Genomic DNA, 14,289 nt, shown 5'->3' with positions numbered 1-14,289 from the left:
CTGCTATGAGGAAGACAAAACACATTGCATCTGGGAATCAGTGAGTGTGAAGGTAGGCGGAAAGAGCAGCAGGTGTAGAACAATGAAGATTTGCTTATGGTTTTGTGACTTTTCAAGGTCATCCAACTAGTGAGAGGCTCTGGGTTTTAGTCCATTTCTGGGATAGCAAGCGGCAGTGGCTGTGCATGAAAAGTTTTGCTACTTTATGGTGAAGCCATGAGAGTTATTGGAGCATGTTGAAACAATTTTTGCAAACTGGAATGGTGCCAGGACACCTGGTCTTGGCAGTCCACCCCCTCCCCCTGTTGGAACATTACAGACTTCAGAGGAAGTATTTGTTGTCATCATCTCTGGAAATGGGATTGTTCTTTGATGTTTTCTCATTCTGTTTGCCTGACAACCACACCAGAATGCGACTTTTTCAAGGCCTCCCTTGCCTAATGAACTGGAGGCCTTGGAAAAATCTGCCAAATAATAGAAATATTTCTCTTTCAGCTTAACTGCTGACCCAGACTAGTCAGAGAAATGGCCTTTCAAAGGATAAATCTATGAAATTCCATTTCTGGGGGCAAGTGCCTTGATTTGCATGGAGCATTGTTGTAAATGTCAACTGTCCAGCTCCCACTGTCAGCTTGAATGGCCATCAGTGTTTACCCTCCCAAGAAAACTGCACCGACTTACTCAGCACACGATCGGAAGATGTGAGGCCGTACTGTTCCTTGTTAATGACAATCCTGCCCCTCTTATCTGTCCTCCTTCCTTTTGCTCCTGTGAGCTGCTTCTAAATGTCCCCAAGTTATGATGAAACGCTGACTTCACTTAGCTGGGCTCTTGGTTTTCCTGGGCCGCTCTGCGGAGCCGGCCTTCCCATGACCCATCCTGTGAAAGCCTGGGCGGGTAGCAAAACGCTAGCTGGTGAGTGCCTATGAGCCAGCTGAAGAGACTGAACAAAGGGACAAACTGCGACGGTTTCCTTCCCTTGCAACGGGAAGCAGATGGAAAGAGCCCAGGGCACAAAATCATTCCGAATGAATAATACTGGAATGCAACGTGCGGTCCTGCTTACCATTGTAGCCCCAAGACCTAGAACATAGCGGGCGCCGAGTAAACACTTGGTGGGTGCCGATCGTGGCAAGCTGTCTCTACGGGCCTAACCATCCTCCCCACGGCCTCCCCGTGCCCTTCTCACTGACTGCCGCGGGGCTTTGGCCGGTTGTCTGCTCTTGAGGGAGGAGCTGAGACTTAGAAACGGGGGAAGGCCAGTCCCGTGGCCGGCCTTCATTGACTGCCACGATCCTGACTGTCTTTCCAGGTGCAGAGCACTTGTGTGTGATGAATGATATAGAAACATACCCCTGGCAGCCAGCTGGCCCCTCACCAGATCTCTGTAAGCACCAGCCAGAGGCGGCTCTGGTCCTGCGCCAGGCTGGAGACAGCCCGAGCCAGCCTCGCGGCTTCCGACCCCCCGCGTGGGGCTCATCACACCTCCCCAGCTGTGTCTCAGCTCCAGACACGGGCGGATGAATTCTCTGTGATTTTCCATCAGAGGATCTCGGAAGGAAATGTCATTCTCTCTCTTCCCTCTGTCTGTCTCTGTTTGCCTTGGCAGAGGATCGCCTTGTGATCCTCTCTTCTCCGCTCTCATCTCTTTGACCTGGAATGCTTTTTCCTGCTGCTTACCTCTTGTCCTCTGAGACCTAAACTGCAAGCATGGCTTTGATAGGAATGACAAGAGGATGTGTTAGGTCGTTTGAGGGGAGTCTAGATGAGCAATTCTGGGTCTTAAAACTTATTTCCCCCGTCCTTCCAAGCTGGGTTACAGTGAAGCAGTCTAGGGAAGAGAATTTGTATCAGCGAAATGTTTAGTCCAACGACTGGGGCTCTGTTGCTAAGTTTTGCGGCTTTTGAGACGCAGACATTTTCACCCTTTAGCACCTGAGAATTTGGGAGGTATTTTCCTCATCACATATGTCACACCTTAATTGGCAATGGTCTTCTGATTGTTTGGTGGTGGATAAAATAATGGTGTCACTCACAATAGGTGAAATCTTAGATTTGATAAATCAGGGAAGTTAATTCTGGCAAGACATGTCTCAGTATGTTTATAAGACTTTATTTTTTTTAAAGCAGTTTAGGATTACAGCAAATTTGAAAGGGAGGTATAGAGATTTCCTATACACTCTTTTCCTCCCCATATACATAACCTTTCTCATTATCAGCATCACCCACTGAAATGGTACATTTTTTACCAAGGATGAACGTATACTGACACATCATAATCACTCCAAGTCCACAGTTGACCTGAGGGGTCACTCTTGGTGTTGTATATGCTATGGGTTTGAACAAATAGATAATAACATGTATTCATCAACATAATATCATATAGGGTATTGTTACTACCTTATTCATCATCCCCTCCCCCACCCCAGGTAAACCACTGATCTTTTTATCATCTCCATAGTTTTGCCTTTTCCAGAATGTTCTATAGTTGGGATCATACTGTATGTAGCCTTTTTCATATTGGTTTATTTCACTTATATGCATTTGTTTCCTTCATGTCTTTTCATAGCTTGGTAGATCATTTCCTTTTAGCACTGAACAAATTTTATTGTTGGGATATACCACAGTTTACTTATGCATTCATCTACCGAAGGACATCTGGTTGCCTGCAGATCTGCTTTAGCAATTATGAAGAAAGCTGCTATAAACATCCATGTGCAAGCTTTTCTGTGGACATACATTTTCAGCCCCTTTGAGTAAATACCTGGGAGCATGCTTGCTGTGTTATCCGATAAGAGCATGTTCAGTTCTGTAAGAAGCCACCACTGTCTTCCCAGGAGGCCGCACCCTTCTGCATGCCCCCAGCGGTGAGTGAGTGTCTGTGTGGTTCCATTCCTCACCAACATTTGGTGATGCCAGTGTTCTGGGTGTGGGCCATTCTAAAGCTGGTGCTTCCCTGGTGGCTCAGTCGTAAAGAATCCACCTGTAATGCAGGAGATGCAGGTTCGACCCCTGGGCCAGGAAGATCCCCTGGAGGAAGAAACGGCAACCCACTCCAGTATTCTTGCCTGGGAAATCCCATGGACAGAGGAGTCTACAGTCCATGGGGTTGCAAAGAGCTGGACATAACTGAGTGATTAAACCTTCACCACCAAAGCTGGGTACTGGTAACCGATCACTGTTTTAATTTGCTTTTCTCTGATGACAAGTGATGTGGAGCATCTTTCCATATGTTTCTTTGCCATCTGTATACTTCGTTGATGTTTATGAAGGTCTTTGGCCCATGTTCTAAGCGTGTTGTTTGTTTTCTTACTGATTTTTAGAAGATCTTTGGACATTTTGAATCATGCTTCTTTATCAGGTATCTCTTTTGCAAATTTTTTCCCCCAGTCTGTGGTTTGTCTTCTAATTCTCTTGATAATGTCTTTCACAGAGCAGGGGTTTTTAGTTTTAATGATGTTCAGCTTATCAATGATTTCTTTCACGGTTTGGGTCTTTGGGCATCACCACGCTCAAGGTCATTTAGGTTTTCTCCTATGCTATCCTCTAAGAATTTTATATCTTTACATTTTACATTTATGAATATGATCCATTTAGAGTTAATTTTTGTGATGTGTGTAAGATCTGTGTCTATATTAATTTTTTTCTACATTTTTTGGTATCCAGTTGTTCTAGCACCATTTGTTGTAGAGACTACCTTGCTTCACTGTATTACCCTCCCTCTTTTGTCGAGGGTCAATTGACTATATTTATAGGTAACTTGTTTGTCCAGGTGGACTAATCCATGAGCCAAAAATTCTATAATCAACCTATTTAAAAATGTGTCCATAATCATAATTATAATTTTAAATCTATGTAGATAGGTTTATATAAAGGAGGCAAGGAGCCAGGAGTGATAAAGGCTGGGTTCTGGTACAGCTTTTGCTTTAACTTATTGTAAACCTCTGCTCAAGTCATTGCGTTTTAGCCTCTCCTTTCTTGTCTGCAAAATAACGGGTTTGCAACAATGGCAAAGACTGACTTCAGAGCTGCCTCTCTGCCCCATAGGTCATCACTCAGAGCTGAGGGAATGGGAGCTACTGCAAGTGCAGTTAATGTCTCCTTAGAGTGAAGGTATGTCATAGTAACTCGTGAGAACCTATCACACTAGACATAACATAGTTTTCTCGGTAAGATAATGATCCCATAACATGAGTATCTAAGTAGGGTAAATAGTTATTGAGTGCCAACAGAGTGCTGGATGCTCTGCTACCGGCTTTTAAAAAAACATTATTTAGCTTATTTTATTATTTGGGCTGCACAGGTGCTTCGTTGCTGCATGTGGGCTTGCTCTAGCTGTGGTGAGCAGGGGCTACTCTCGAGTTGCAGAGCAGGGGCTTCTCTTGTTGCAGAAGATGGGCTCTAGGGTGGGCGGGTTTCAGGAGCTGTCGCTGGTGGTCTCTAGGGCACGGGCTCAGTAGTTCACGGTGCATGAGCTCATTTGCCCTTTGGCATGTGGGATCTTCCTGGGCCAGGGACAGAACCCCTGTCCCCTGCATTGGCAGGCAGAATTTTAACCACTGGATCACCAGAGAAATCCTGCTGTCCGCTTATTATGGGTTGAATTGTGCCTTCCCCTGAAATGTCAAAGTCCTAATTCAGGGTGCTGATCAATATAACCTTATGTGGAAATAAGAACTTTGCAGATGATTGATTTAAGATGAGGTCATTGGTGTGAGCCCTAATCCGGTGGAAATTTGGATACAGAGACCAACACACACACACGCAGGGAGAAGGCTACTGAGGGTGAAGGTAGAGACTTGGGTGATGCATCTACATGCCAAGGATCCCCAGGAACGGCAGAAAACCACCAGGAGCTGGGAGAGGGGCCTGCCATAGATTCTCCCTCGCAGTCCCTGGTCCCACCACCGTTTGGACTTCTAGGCTCATGAACTGTGAGACAGTCCATTTCTGTTGTTTAAGCGCCTCGGTTTGTGGTACTGTGTTACGGTCACCTAGGAAACTAACACGTCCTTATAGACCCCTTGAATCATTCAGTCATCACAGTGACCCTGTTCTCCATTCTCAAGGTGCAGTGCTGAGAACAGAGTGCAAATGTCCTGTGCTTGTGAAGGTTACATCCTATTGAGAGAAGCCAGATGAAAACAGAGATATCACGTATCAGATATGAGACAGGTAACAGAAAGAAGCTGGGCACGAAAGAGACAGGGGGTGTGGAGGAGGGCCTCGGGGGTTTACTGATTTGTACAAGGGAGTCTGAAAATGTTGTGTCGAAGGAGTCCTGAAACCACCTGCAACCAACAGGAAGCCACACTCCCGGTGTCCAGCCCAGGGCCCTTATTAGTCCAAGTTGTGGTGAAGCTTAGACAGGGAAGTGTGTGCCCAGGGCCATGCAGACAGCAAGCGAGGGGGCCGACATGTGAGCCCAGGAACTCTCACCGCCAGAGCTCACCCTCTCAGTTACCGCAGCGGTGTTTTGGTCACTCTTATCTCTGTTGATTTTATGTTCTCTTCAGCCAGGTTCTATTTCCAGAGTTACTACAATTAGGCAGGCAGAGTATTTAGTTGACAGTCCTCCCAGAAGCAGTTTCTAGTGATCTGGCATCAATGTAAGGGTGTATGTCAAGTGACCTCACTCCCCTTAGAGTCATTGATATCTTTCTTTTTGAATGTCCATAAGATATTGTTTTCTTTTGTTAAAAATTTATTTTATTGAAGTATAGTTGATTTACAATGTTTTGTGAATTTCTGCTAGATGGTAATATGATTCTGTTATACATATACATACATTTATTCTTTTTTAGATTCCTTTCCATTATGGTTTATCTCAGGATATTGAATATAGTTCTCTGTGCTACATAGTAGGAATTTGTTGTTTATCCATCTTATATATATATAATAATTTGCATCTACTAATCCCAAATTCCTGATCATTGATGTCTTGATAAAAGTCACTAAGGATGTGTTTGTTTAGGAATTATTGAAGGTGAATGAAAAGATTTAATTATAAATGTTTTTTGCAGTATAATTTATAACAGAAAGGTCAGTTAATATGGTAGAATATTATACAACCATCAAAATCTTGTTGTTAAATGAGAACTTTAACTGTTTCTTTAGGTCTTACATCCTTTTGGGAATATGATAAAAGCAGCCAATTCCCTTCTTGGGAAGAAAGCACATTTTTACCTACATAAAAATTTGTAAGTAATTTCACAGAATTCATTGACTGTATGAAGCCTATGCATAGACTTAGGTTGAAGAGTAAGGAGCAATTATCAGTGGCAGGGGAAAACAGTCAGAAAAACATATATGTGCATTGGCATATGAGACTGGAAAGATATATATCAAATTGGCTCTGAGAAAGATCTGAGATGTCAGATCTTAAATTTCTTCTTTGGACATTTCAGAGTTTCTCTAGTTTTCCGCTAGGAAAATATATCATTTCAATATGATTTAAAAAATTATTTTAACATGGTGTAAAAAATACATAGGAGTCTTAGAGAAGTCCCCAAGAAATGCAGGAAAAATGGAAAATTATAAAAAGTACAAAGGAATAATAATATGCCTATGGTAATAGGCCCTCCTAGAGCCAGACATCCTGGAATGCAAAGTCAAGTGGGCCTTAGGAAGCATCACTACGAACAAAGCTAGTGGAGGTGATGGAATTCCAGTTGATCTCTTTCAAATCCTAAAAGACAATGCTGTGAAAGTGCTGCACTCAGTATGCCAGAAAATTTGGAAAATCCAGCAGTGGCCACAGGACTAGAAAACGTCAGTTTTCATTCCAATAGCAAAGAAAGGTAATGCCAAAGAATGCTCAAACTACCGCACAATTGCACTCATCTCATATGCTAGAGAAGTGATGCTAAAAATTCTTCAAGCCAGTCTTCATCAGTACATGAACCGTGAACTTCCAGATGTTCAAGCTGGTTTTAGAAAAGGCGGAGGAACCAGAGATCAAATTCTCAACATCCGTGGATCATCAAAAAAGCAAGAGAGTTCCAGAAAAACATTTATTTCTGCTTTCGTGACTATGCCAAAACCTTTGACTGTGTGGATCACCAGAAACTGTGGAAAATTCTTCAAGAGATGGGAATACCAGACCACCTGACCTGCCTCCTGAGAAATCTGTATGCAGGTCAGGAAGGAACAGTTAGAACTGGACATGTAACAACAGACTGGTTCCAAATAGGAAAAGGAGTATGTCAAGGCTGTATATTGTCACCCTCCTTATTTAACTTCTATGCAGAGTACATCATGAGAAACGCTGGGCTGGGTGAAGCACAAGCTGGAATCAAGATTGCTGGGAGAAATATCAATAACCTCAGGTATGCAGATGACACCACGCTTATGTCAGAAAGCAAAGAAGAACTAAAGAACCTCTTGATGAAAGTGAAAGAGGAGAGTGAAAAGCTGGCTTAAAGCTCAACATTCAGAAAACTAAGATCATGGCATCCGGTCCCATCGCTTCATGGCAAATAGATGGGGAAACAGTGGAAACAGTGGCTGACTTTATTTTCTTGGGTTCCAAAATCACTGCAGATGGTGACTGCAGTCATGAAATTGAAAGACACTTACTCCTTGGAAGGAAAGTTATGACCAACCTAGACAGCATATTAAAAAGTAGAGACATTACTTTGCCAACAAAGGTCCTTCTAGTCAAAGCTATTGTTTTTCCAGTGGTCATGTATGGATGTGAGAGTTGGACTGTAAAGAAAGCTGAGCACCAAAGAATTGATGCTTTTGAACTGTGGTGTTGGAGAAGAGTCTTGAGAGTCCCTTGGACTGCTAGGAGATCCAACCAGTCTATCCTAAAGGAAATCAGTCCTGGGTGTTCATTGGAAGGACTGATGTTGAAGCTGAAACTCCAATACTTTGGCCATGTTATGCGAAGAGCTGACTCATTTGAAAAGACCTTGATGCTGGGAAAGATTGAAGGTGGGAAGAGAAGGAGACGACAGAGGATGAGAGAGATGGATGGCATCACCGACTCACCGGACATGAGTCTGAGTAAACTCCGGAGTTTGTGATGGACAGGGAGGCCTGGCATGCTGCAGTCCATGGGGGTCACAAAGATTTGGACGCGACTGAGCAACTGAACTGAACTGAACTGAACTGATGAGGAGGGCACAAAACAGTTCTCTCTCCTCATGGGACTATCAAGGGGAGTGGACTTAATTTAAACTAAAGGTTCTACTTGAGTGTAAAATAGAATTTCTTTTCTGTCATGTGTAAAACACTTACGTGGGGCACCCAAGGACAAGGAGGAAATGCAAAAGGTGTAGCAAAAAAGTACCAGTCTTATTGACTTAAACAGCCATCTCCCTAAAGGCATGAAATGCAATCAGGTGATTTATCTAGAGCCCTTCGTTCAATGTTCATGTTTTTGAAGCAGGTTCGCTGGTACACGGAGGAAGAAGAAGCTGGGCACCATCCCCGTGCCCCAGACTGATGCCCCTTTGCTCACACCTGCCAGGAGGTAGGGGTGGGCGCTGCTTCTCTAACAAGGTGATTCAAGTCTCCTACTCATAAATATTGGCTACCAGGGAAATTGATGCTCTAATTTAAGCAAAGCTGCAATTCATTTTTATGCCTTGGTCTGATGCACACCACTAAGTGAAGTATACAGCAGGGAAGGTCTGGTCAAGTAAAATTATTCTCCACGCTCGTGATTGTTAATATTCACGACTCCTTTAGAGGCAAGCATTCTTTGTATCAGGCATATTGAATCCTCTAGAGACCTGCTATATCTCTAGGGGAATTTTTCTAATCCATTCTGTAGGCTTGACAATCCTTTGACCTTATTATTTCTTATTTCTTATCATGCTTACCATTCTTTTTATGACCTTGAAGTACTGCTGTCGAAAGAATATTTCTTAGGACAATTCAGTTTCTATGACAGAATGCCGACAACTGAATATCAGTATAGCATGGACACACACGTGGATGCACAAACATGTACACACACAGGTACTATGCGCATGGATGTAAAACTATGCAGTATGATGTCATGGCGAAGAGCATGTAGCTCTGTGGACAGACGTTCTGAGTTCGGCTTCTGCTATTGCCACAGCTTTGTAAACTTGGGCAATTTATCTAACCTTGATAAAATTTAGTTTATCAAAATGAGGATAATAACAGTTACCTTCCTGATAGGATAGTGGTGAAGATTAGCTGCATCAATACAAGCTCAATGATTATAGTGTCACCTGCACTACAGTGCACGTTGGCTGGCAGTATCAGTGCTTTCTGAGTGTCAGGAGGTTTGAGAGAGACTGACTGATCGTCCCTAAGGCCATAAGAACCAGAACCTCCTTTGGGCCGTTAAGCCCTTTCTAGCAGCACTAGCTTCTCTAGGGCAGATAGGCCTCATTGCCCCTGTAGGTGCTGGGTCGTTATGTGAACAGGATCACCCGAAGGAGCTTCATGAAATGGATAGAGCTCTCCCAGCCTTGGGTACCCTTGGAACTGGAGTCCTGCTGTTTACCCCTAAGCTGACCTAGCCAAAGCTGCCTGTGGAAGAGGATCCAGTCTTAGTCCTTCTATTTTCACTGGTCTTCAAGTTTGAGTACTGTAGGCTGTCTTGGGAGTACTGAGTGTCTTTTCTGGCTCATAACTTCATAGTCTAGTTGAGTATCTCTTAACAAATTCTCTACCTTTCAATAGGAAACCCGAATAACTCAGGATTATGGACGGGTGTGTCTCCTTTCATGCAGAAATAGAATTTCTAAAGTTGTTCAACTCAGTCGCTCAGTCATGTCTGGCTTTTTGTGAACCCGTGGACTGCAGCACACCAGGCTTCCCTGTCCATCACCAACTCCCAGAGCTTACTCAAACTCATGTCCAGTGAGTCGGTGATGCCATCCAACCATCTCTTCCTCTTTTGTCCCCTTCTCCTCCTGCCCTCAATCTTTCATACCATCAGGGTCTTTTCTAATGAGTTGGCTCTTCGCATCAGGTGGCCAAAGTATCGGAACTTCAGCTTCAGCATCAGTCCTTCCAAAGAATATTCAGGACTGATTTCCTGATTGACTGGTTGGATCTCCTTGCAGGCCAAGGGACTCTGTATGTAAATAAAATTTTTATAACCCAAATACACTAACCCTGTTGTTCTTCTACACTGATGGTTTTTTCTTTTTTTTTTTTGGTAAAAATTCTGCCATGATCTCATATAATGCATGAAATAAACGCGGGTAATAGTATTCTCTATTGTACAGGTGCCATGTGAAATATTAGGATAAAGTTATTGAAGAAATAGAAGTTACATTTTTCTCCACAGAGTCTGTGGCTTAATGGAGAGCCACAGAAAATCAAATTAGGTTTTTTTCCCCCTCTATATATGATCCTGTTTTGATTGTTCTGTGGCTGTGGGGAAGAGAAATAGTCCTCACCGAAATCCGCAGTTAGAACTTGACAGAGGCAAATCTGAAATATCTCTACCATTTCCTAAACATTGCATATCCTGGATTTACTGGGACAGCATCTACCTCTTATCATTTCATTCTATTAAAATGATTTATTAAATCCACAAGCAGTATAACTAAATTATTTAGCCTTTTACAACCTGTAATGCAAATCAAGCAATGACAACAACAGATCCTAGATGGTCTTCAAGTTCTAATATTTGATTCTGAATATATGGTCTTTTGGGCTCAAAAGACCTTTGGTTTCATAGGCTTCTCAAGAGTGTTACTTAGGAAAGGAGGCCAGCATAGCAGGGGAGGCTGACGGTCTCCAGTGAGGCGAGAGCAGTGCTTTGCCATTCCCGCAGGGCACCTTACCTCTGGTGCAGCTCCTTGGGGGGCACTGGGCCCCCTGTGCCGTGACTGCTGCCCTGGGAGCTCTTCCATCTGTCGTGGAGGCCCAGGAACAAAGCTTGGGTGATGCTGCCATTGTGTGTGCCTGGCCCCTGCTTCCTCTCTTCGCTTCCACTGCATCATCCTCTGCCATTTAGCTTCCTCACCCGGGACTCTTGGAGAACTGGAGGGTCCAGGGATGGAGTGAGGCATTCCTGAGTGTCTAGACAGTCTCTGCTCTTTGTTCTTTTAAAGGAGATTAGAAAGGACATTCGGAGAAGGCAATGGCACCCCACTCCAGTGTTCTTGCCTGGAGAATCCCAGGGACGGGGGAGCCTGGTGGGCTGCCATCTGTGGGGTCGCACAGAGTCGGACACGACTGAAGAGATGTAGCAGCAGCAGCAGCAGCAGGAAAGACATTGCTGGGCCTTGTAAGTCTGGCTGGTGCTGCTCCAGCTGTCTAACCCGAGAAGCAGGGAATTCATCGTTCATCTTCTTTGTGTCTCTGGGCTGACAGTTCTTTAGCTGATTTTGTCCTTGAGCTAGAAAAATAAATGTTACCCATGAAGCTAAAAGGAATTTTCCTGCTCAGGATTAAATAGTGCAAATAATAATTTTATTACCATACAGAAAGGACTCTTCAATGGCTGACAGAAAATCTTTAGGGCCAACCTGATTCCTGAAGTTAAAGAAGAGAGGAGATGGGGCAGGTCAAGTGTTTTTAATCTCTCTAGATCAGAGTTCTAGTTTTGCAAACTCTCTTATGGTTCATAAACTTCTCTAAACATTTTAGAAAAGTTAGCACAGAACATTCTCTAATAGGCTTAAGAGTCATCTCGAAATAATTTCCTTTAATTAGATGTAATGGATTGTCTGATGGACTGTACAACTCTGCTTGGCCTGGCGGAGGTAATTAGCCTTGAACAGTTGTACTTGGCCATTGATTATGCCAGTGAGTGTGAGTATTATGCTTGCATTTTTTACAGCTGTCATTTGAAGAAACTAAAGACTTCATTCAGGTGAATACCGAACTGTTTCTTGTTTTTCTTTCAAAACACCTATTTAAAATCAGAACACCTTCATTTGAAGTCTGCTACACAGCTCCCCTTCCCCTCCCACCTCCACCCCCAGCGCTTACTGGCTGTAAGATCCTAACAGATCTCTCATACTGTATGTTTTCTGAGCTATAAACATGGCTTAAGGATACTCACAGGGTTAATTGAAATAACGTCACTGTTGCTTTTAACAAATCATGATTTATCATGTTTACATAGCAACACAAGGGACTTCCCTGGCAGTCCAGTGATTAAGACTCCGTGCTTGGGTTCCAACGCTGATCAAGGAACTAAGATCCCACATGCCACATGGCACCGCCACAAACAAAAACAAATAAGCAAATGAGACTTGCCAGACCCTTGAGTAAGCGGTGTTTTGAAACGAAGAGTGGCTTGCAACCCATTACTGGGTCCTGAAATCAGTTTCTTGGATTGAGATGAATAGTTATAAAAAAAAGTTAAATAGAATGGAATAGAAAACATGAGTATGCTCATGGGTATTAAGGTAATAAGTATTGTTTCACTGAAGGTTGTGAAGTATGTGTAAAGGTAAGGTGTTTACTGCATTTTTTTTTTTTTTACTGTGAGTCAAGGACACTGATGTTTGATAGCCTCTGGAGAAGGTATGCCTTATACAATGGAAGTGGCTTCAATTTTTGAGCAATTTTATCCACTAGAAAAATTTCTTATAATTTTTATAGCTGCCTTCCTTGAGTTTTTGTTGAAGACAGAATAGGTTTTTGAAGTCTTAAACCTACAGAATCTTAATCAGATACATTAAATAACAGTTTTGAAAGCACGATACTTTCTCTCTTTGGCAGACTCTGCTGCCCACCGAGCGGCCAAGCCCCACTGTCCCCTTCCTCCTTGCTGCCGCTTCTGGAGCTCCCATGAAACTTAGGGATGACTGACCCTATCTTGATTTCCAGGGATAAAACCTGCCAAGTCTAAGCCCACCATAATGGTTCTCTCTCCCTTGATGGTGATTGGCTGAGGAGTGGACATATGATATAATTCTGGCCCACAAGAATTGAAGTCTGCTTCTGAGAATGATTTTCTTGCTGATAAGAATAAGCTACAAGAAAAGATTTCCCTTTTCCCTTCTTCCACTAGATGTGTTGTCTAATAATGCCTGGGTCTGTGAGAGACATTTTTTCACTCTAGAGGAACCAGCTCTAGAGGGCATCTCAGTGGATGTTAAAGCTGAAAGAAGGAGGTAAATTGAGTCTTTGACAATAATGTTGAGTCTTAAACTTTACCCATTCTGAAGCTATTCTACTGCTACACATGGCTTCTATATCTAGCTGAGTTAATGCATATTCTTAGTGGTTTAGAACATCTTATGCTAGGGTTTTCTGTTGTTTGCAACTGAAAATGTAATGTGTAATATGAAAGCATGCTCAGTTACGTGGTCCTGTCTGACTCTGAAACCCCGTGGACAGTAACCCACCAGGCTCCTCTGTCCTTGGGATTCTCCAGGCAAGAATACTGGAGTGGGTTGCCATTTCCTTCTTCAGGGGATCTTCCCGACCCAGGGGTGGAACCCGGGTCTCCTGCCTCTCCTGCATTGGGAGGCAGATTCTCACTGAGCCACCTAGGAAGATCCAGTATGTGATATACCCAAAGAATAATGTCCTGATTATGTTCTTAAGAAACGTAAGAAATGTCACTGCATATCCTTGGGATACATTTGAGCTTTACCACATCACTGTTCCCAGCCTGAGGTCCAGATGTGAGTCAGAAGGTTCTATATCATCTCTTCTAAATCATCATATCTCATGGAAGTCATCCCTTTTGAGGTCAGAGGTCATCTTCTTATAGAAGTTGTTGGTGTAGGTGTGTGGAAGAAAGAGACTATTAATAACTTGTGCAGATATCATGCTTTGTGCTTTTTGAAATAATTTTACATATATTTTTATTGAGCATTCATTAATTATTTAATACAAAATTATTTATTGAACACCTACAAATGCCAGAGACTTAGGTATTGGAGATACAGTGATGAGTATAACCAACAGAATTCATCTTCATCGTGAGCCTAAAACTGTTATTCTTGGTAACTTTGTAAAGTATGGCAGCTATTATAGAATCTATTAATTTTCACTAACTTACTATGTTTTGATGAGATTCTGATATGTGCATGGCACTGTGCCAGGGAATGCAGTGGTAAGTAAAACAGACATATCTGGGAGCTTAAAAACTGAGCTCTTCACAATCATCTTTTAAGGTAGTTCAGTTTAGTTCAGTTCAGTCGCTTGGTCGTGTCCGACTCTTTGCGACCCCATGAACTGCAGCATGCCAGGCCTCCCTGTCCATTACCAACTTCTGGAGTTTACCCAAACTCATGTCCATTGAGTTGGTGATGCCATCAAACCATCTCATCCTCTGTCATCCCGTTTTCCTCCTGCCTTCAATCTTCCCCAACATCAGGGTCTTTT

This window comes from Dama dama, chromosome 3, assembly GCF_033118175.1.
Source record: "Dama dama isolate Ldn47 chromosome 3, ASM3311817v1, whole genome shotgun sequence".
In the NCBI taxonomy this organism is placed as follows: Eukaryota; Metazoa; Chordata; class Mammalia; order Artiodactyla; family Cervidae; genus Dama; species Dama dama.
This window is presented reverse-complemented; position numbering follows the sequence as displayed.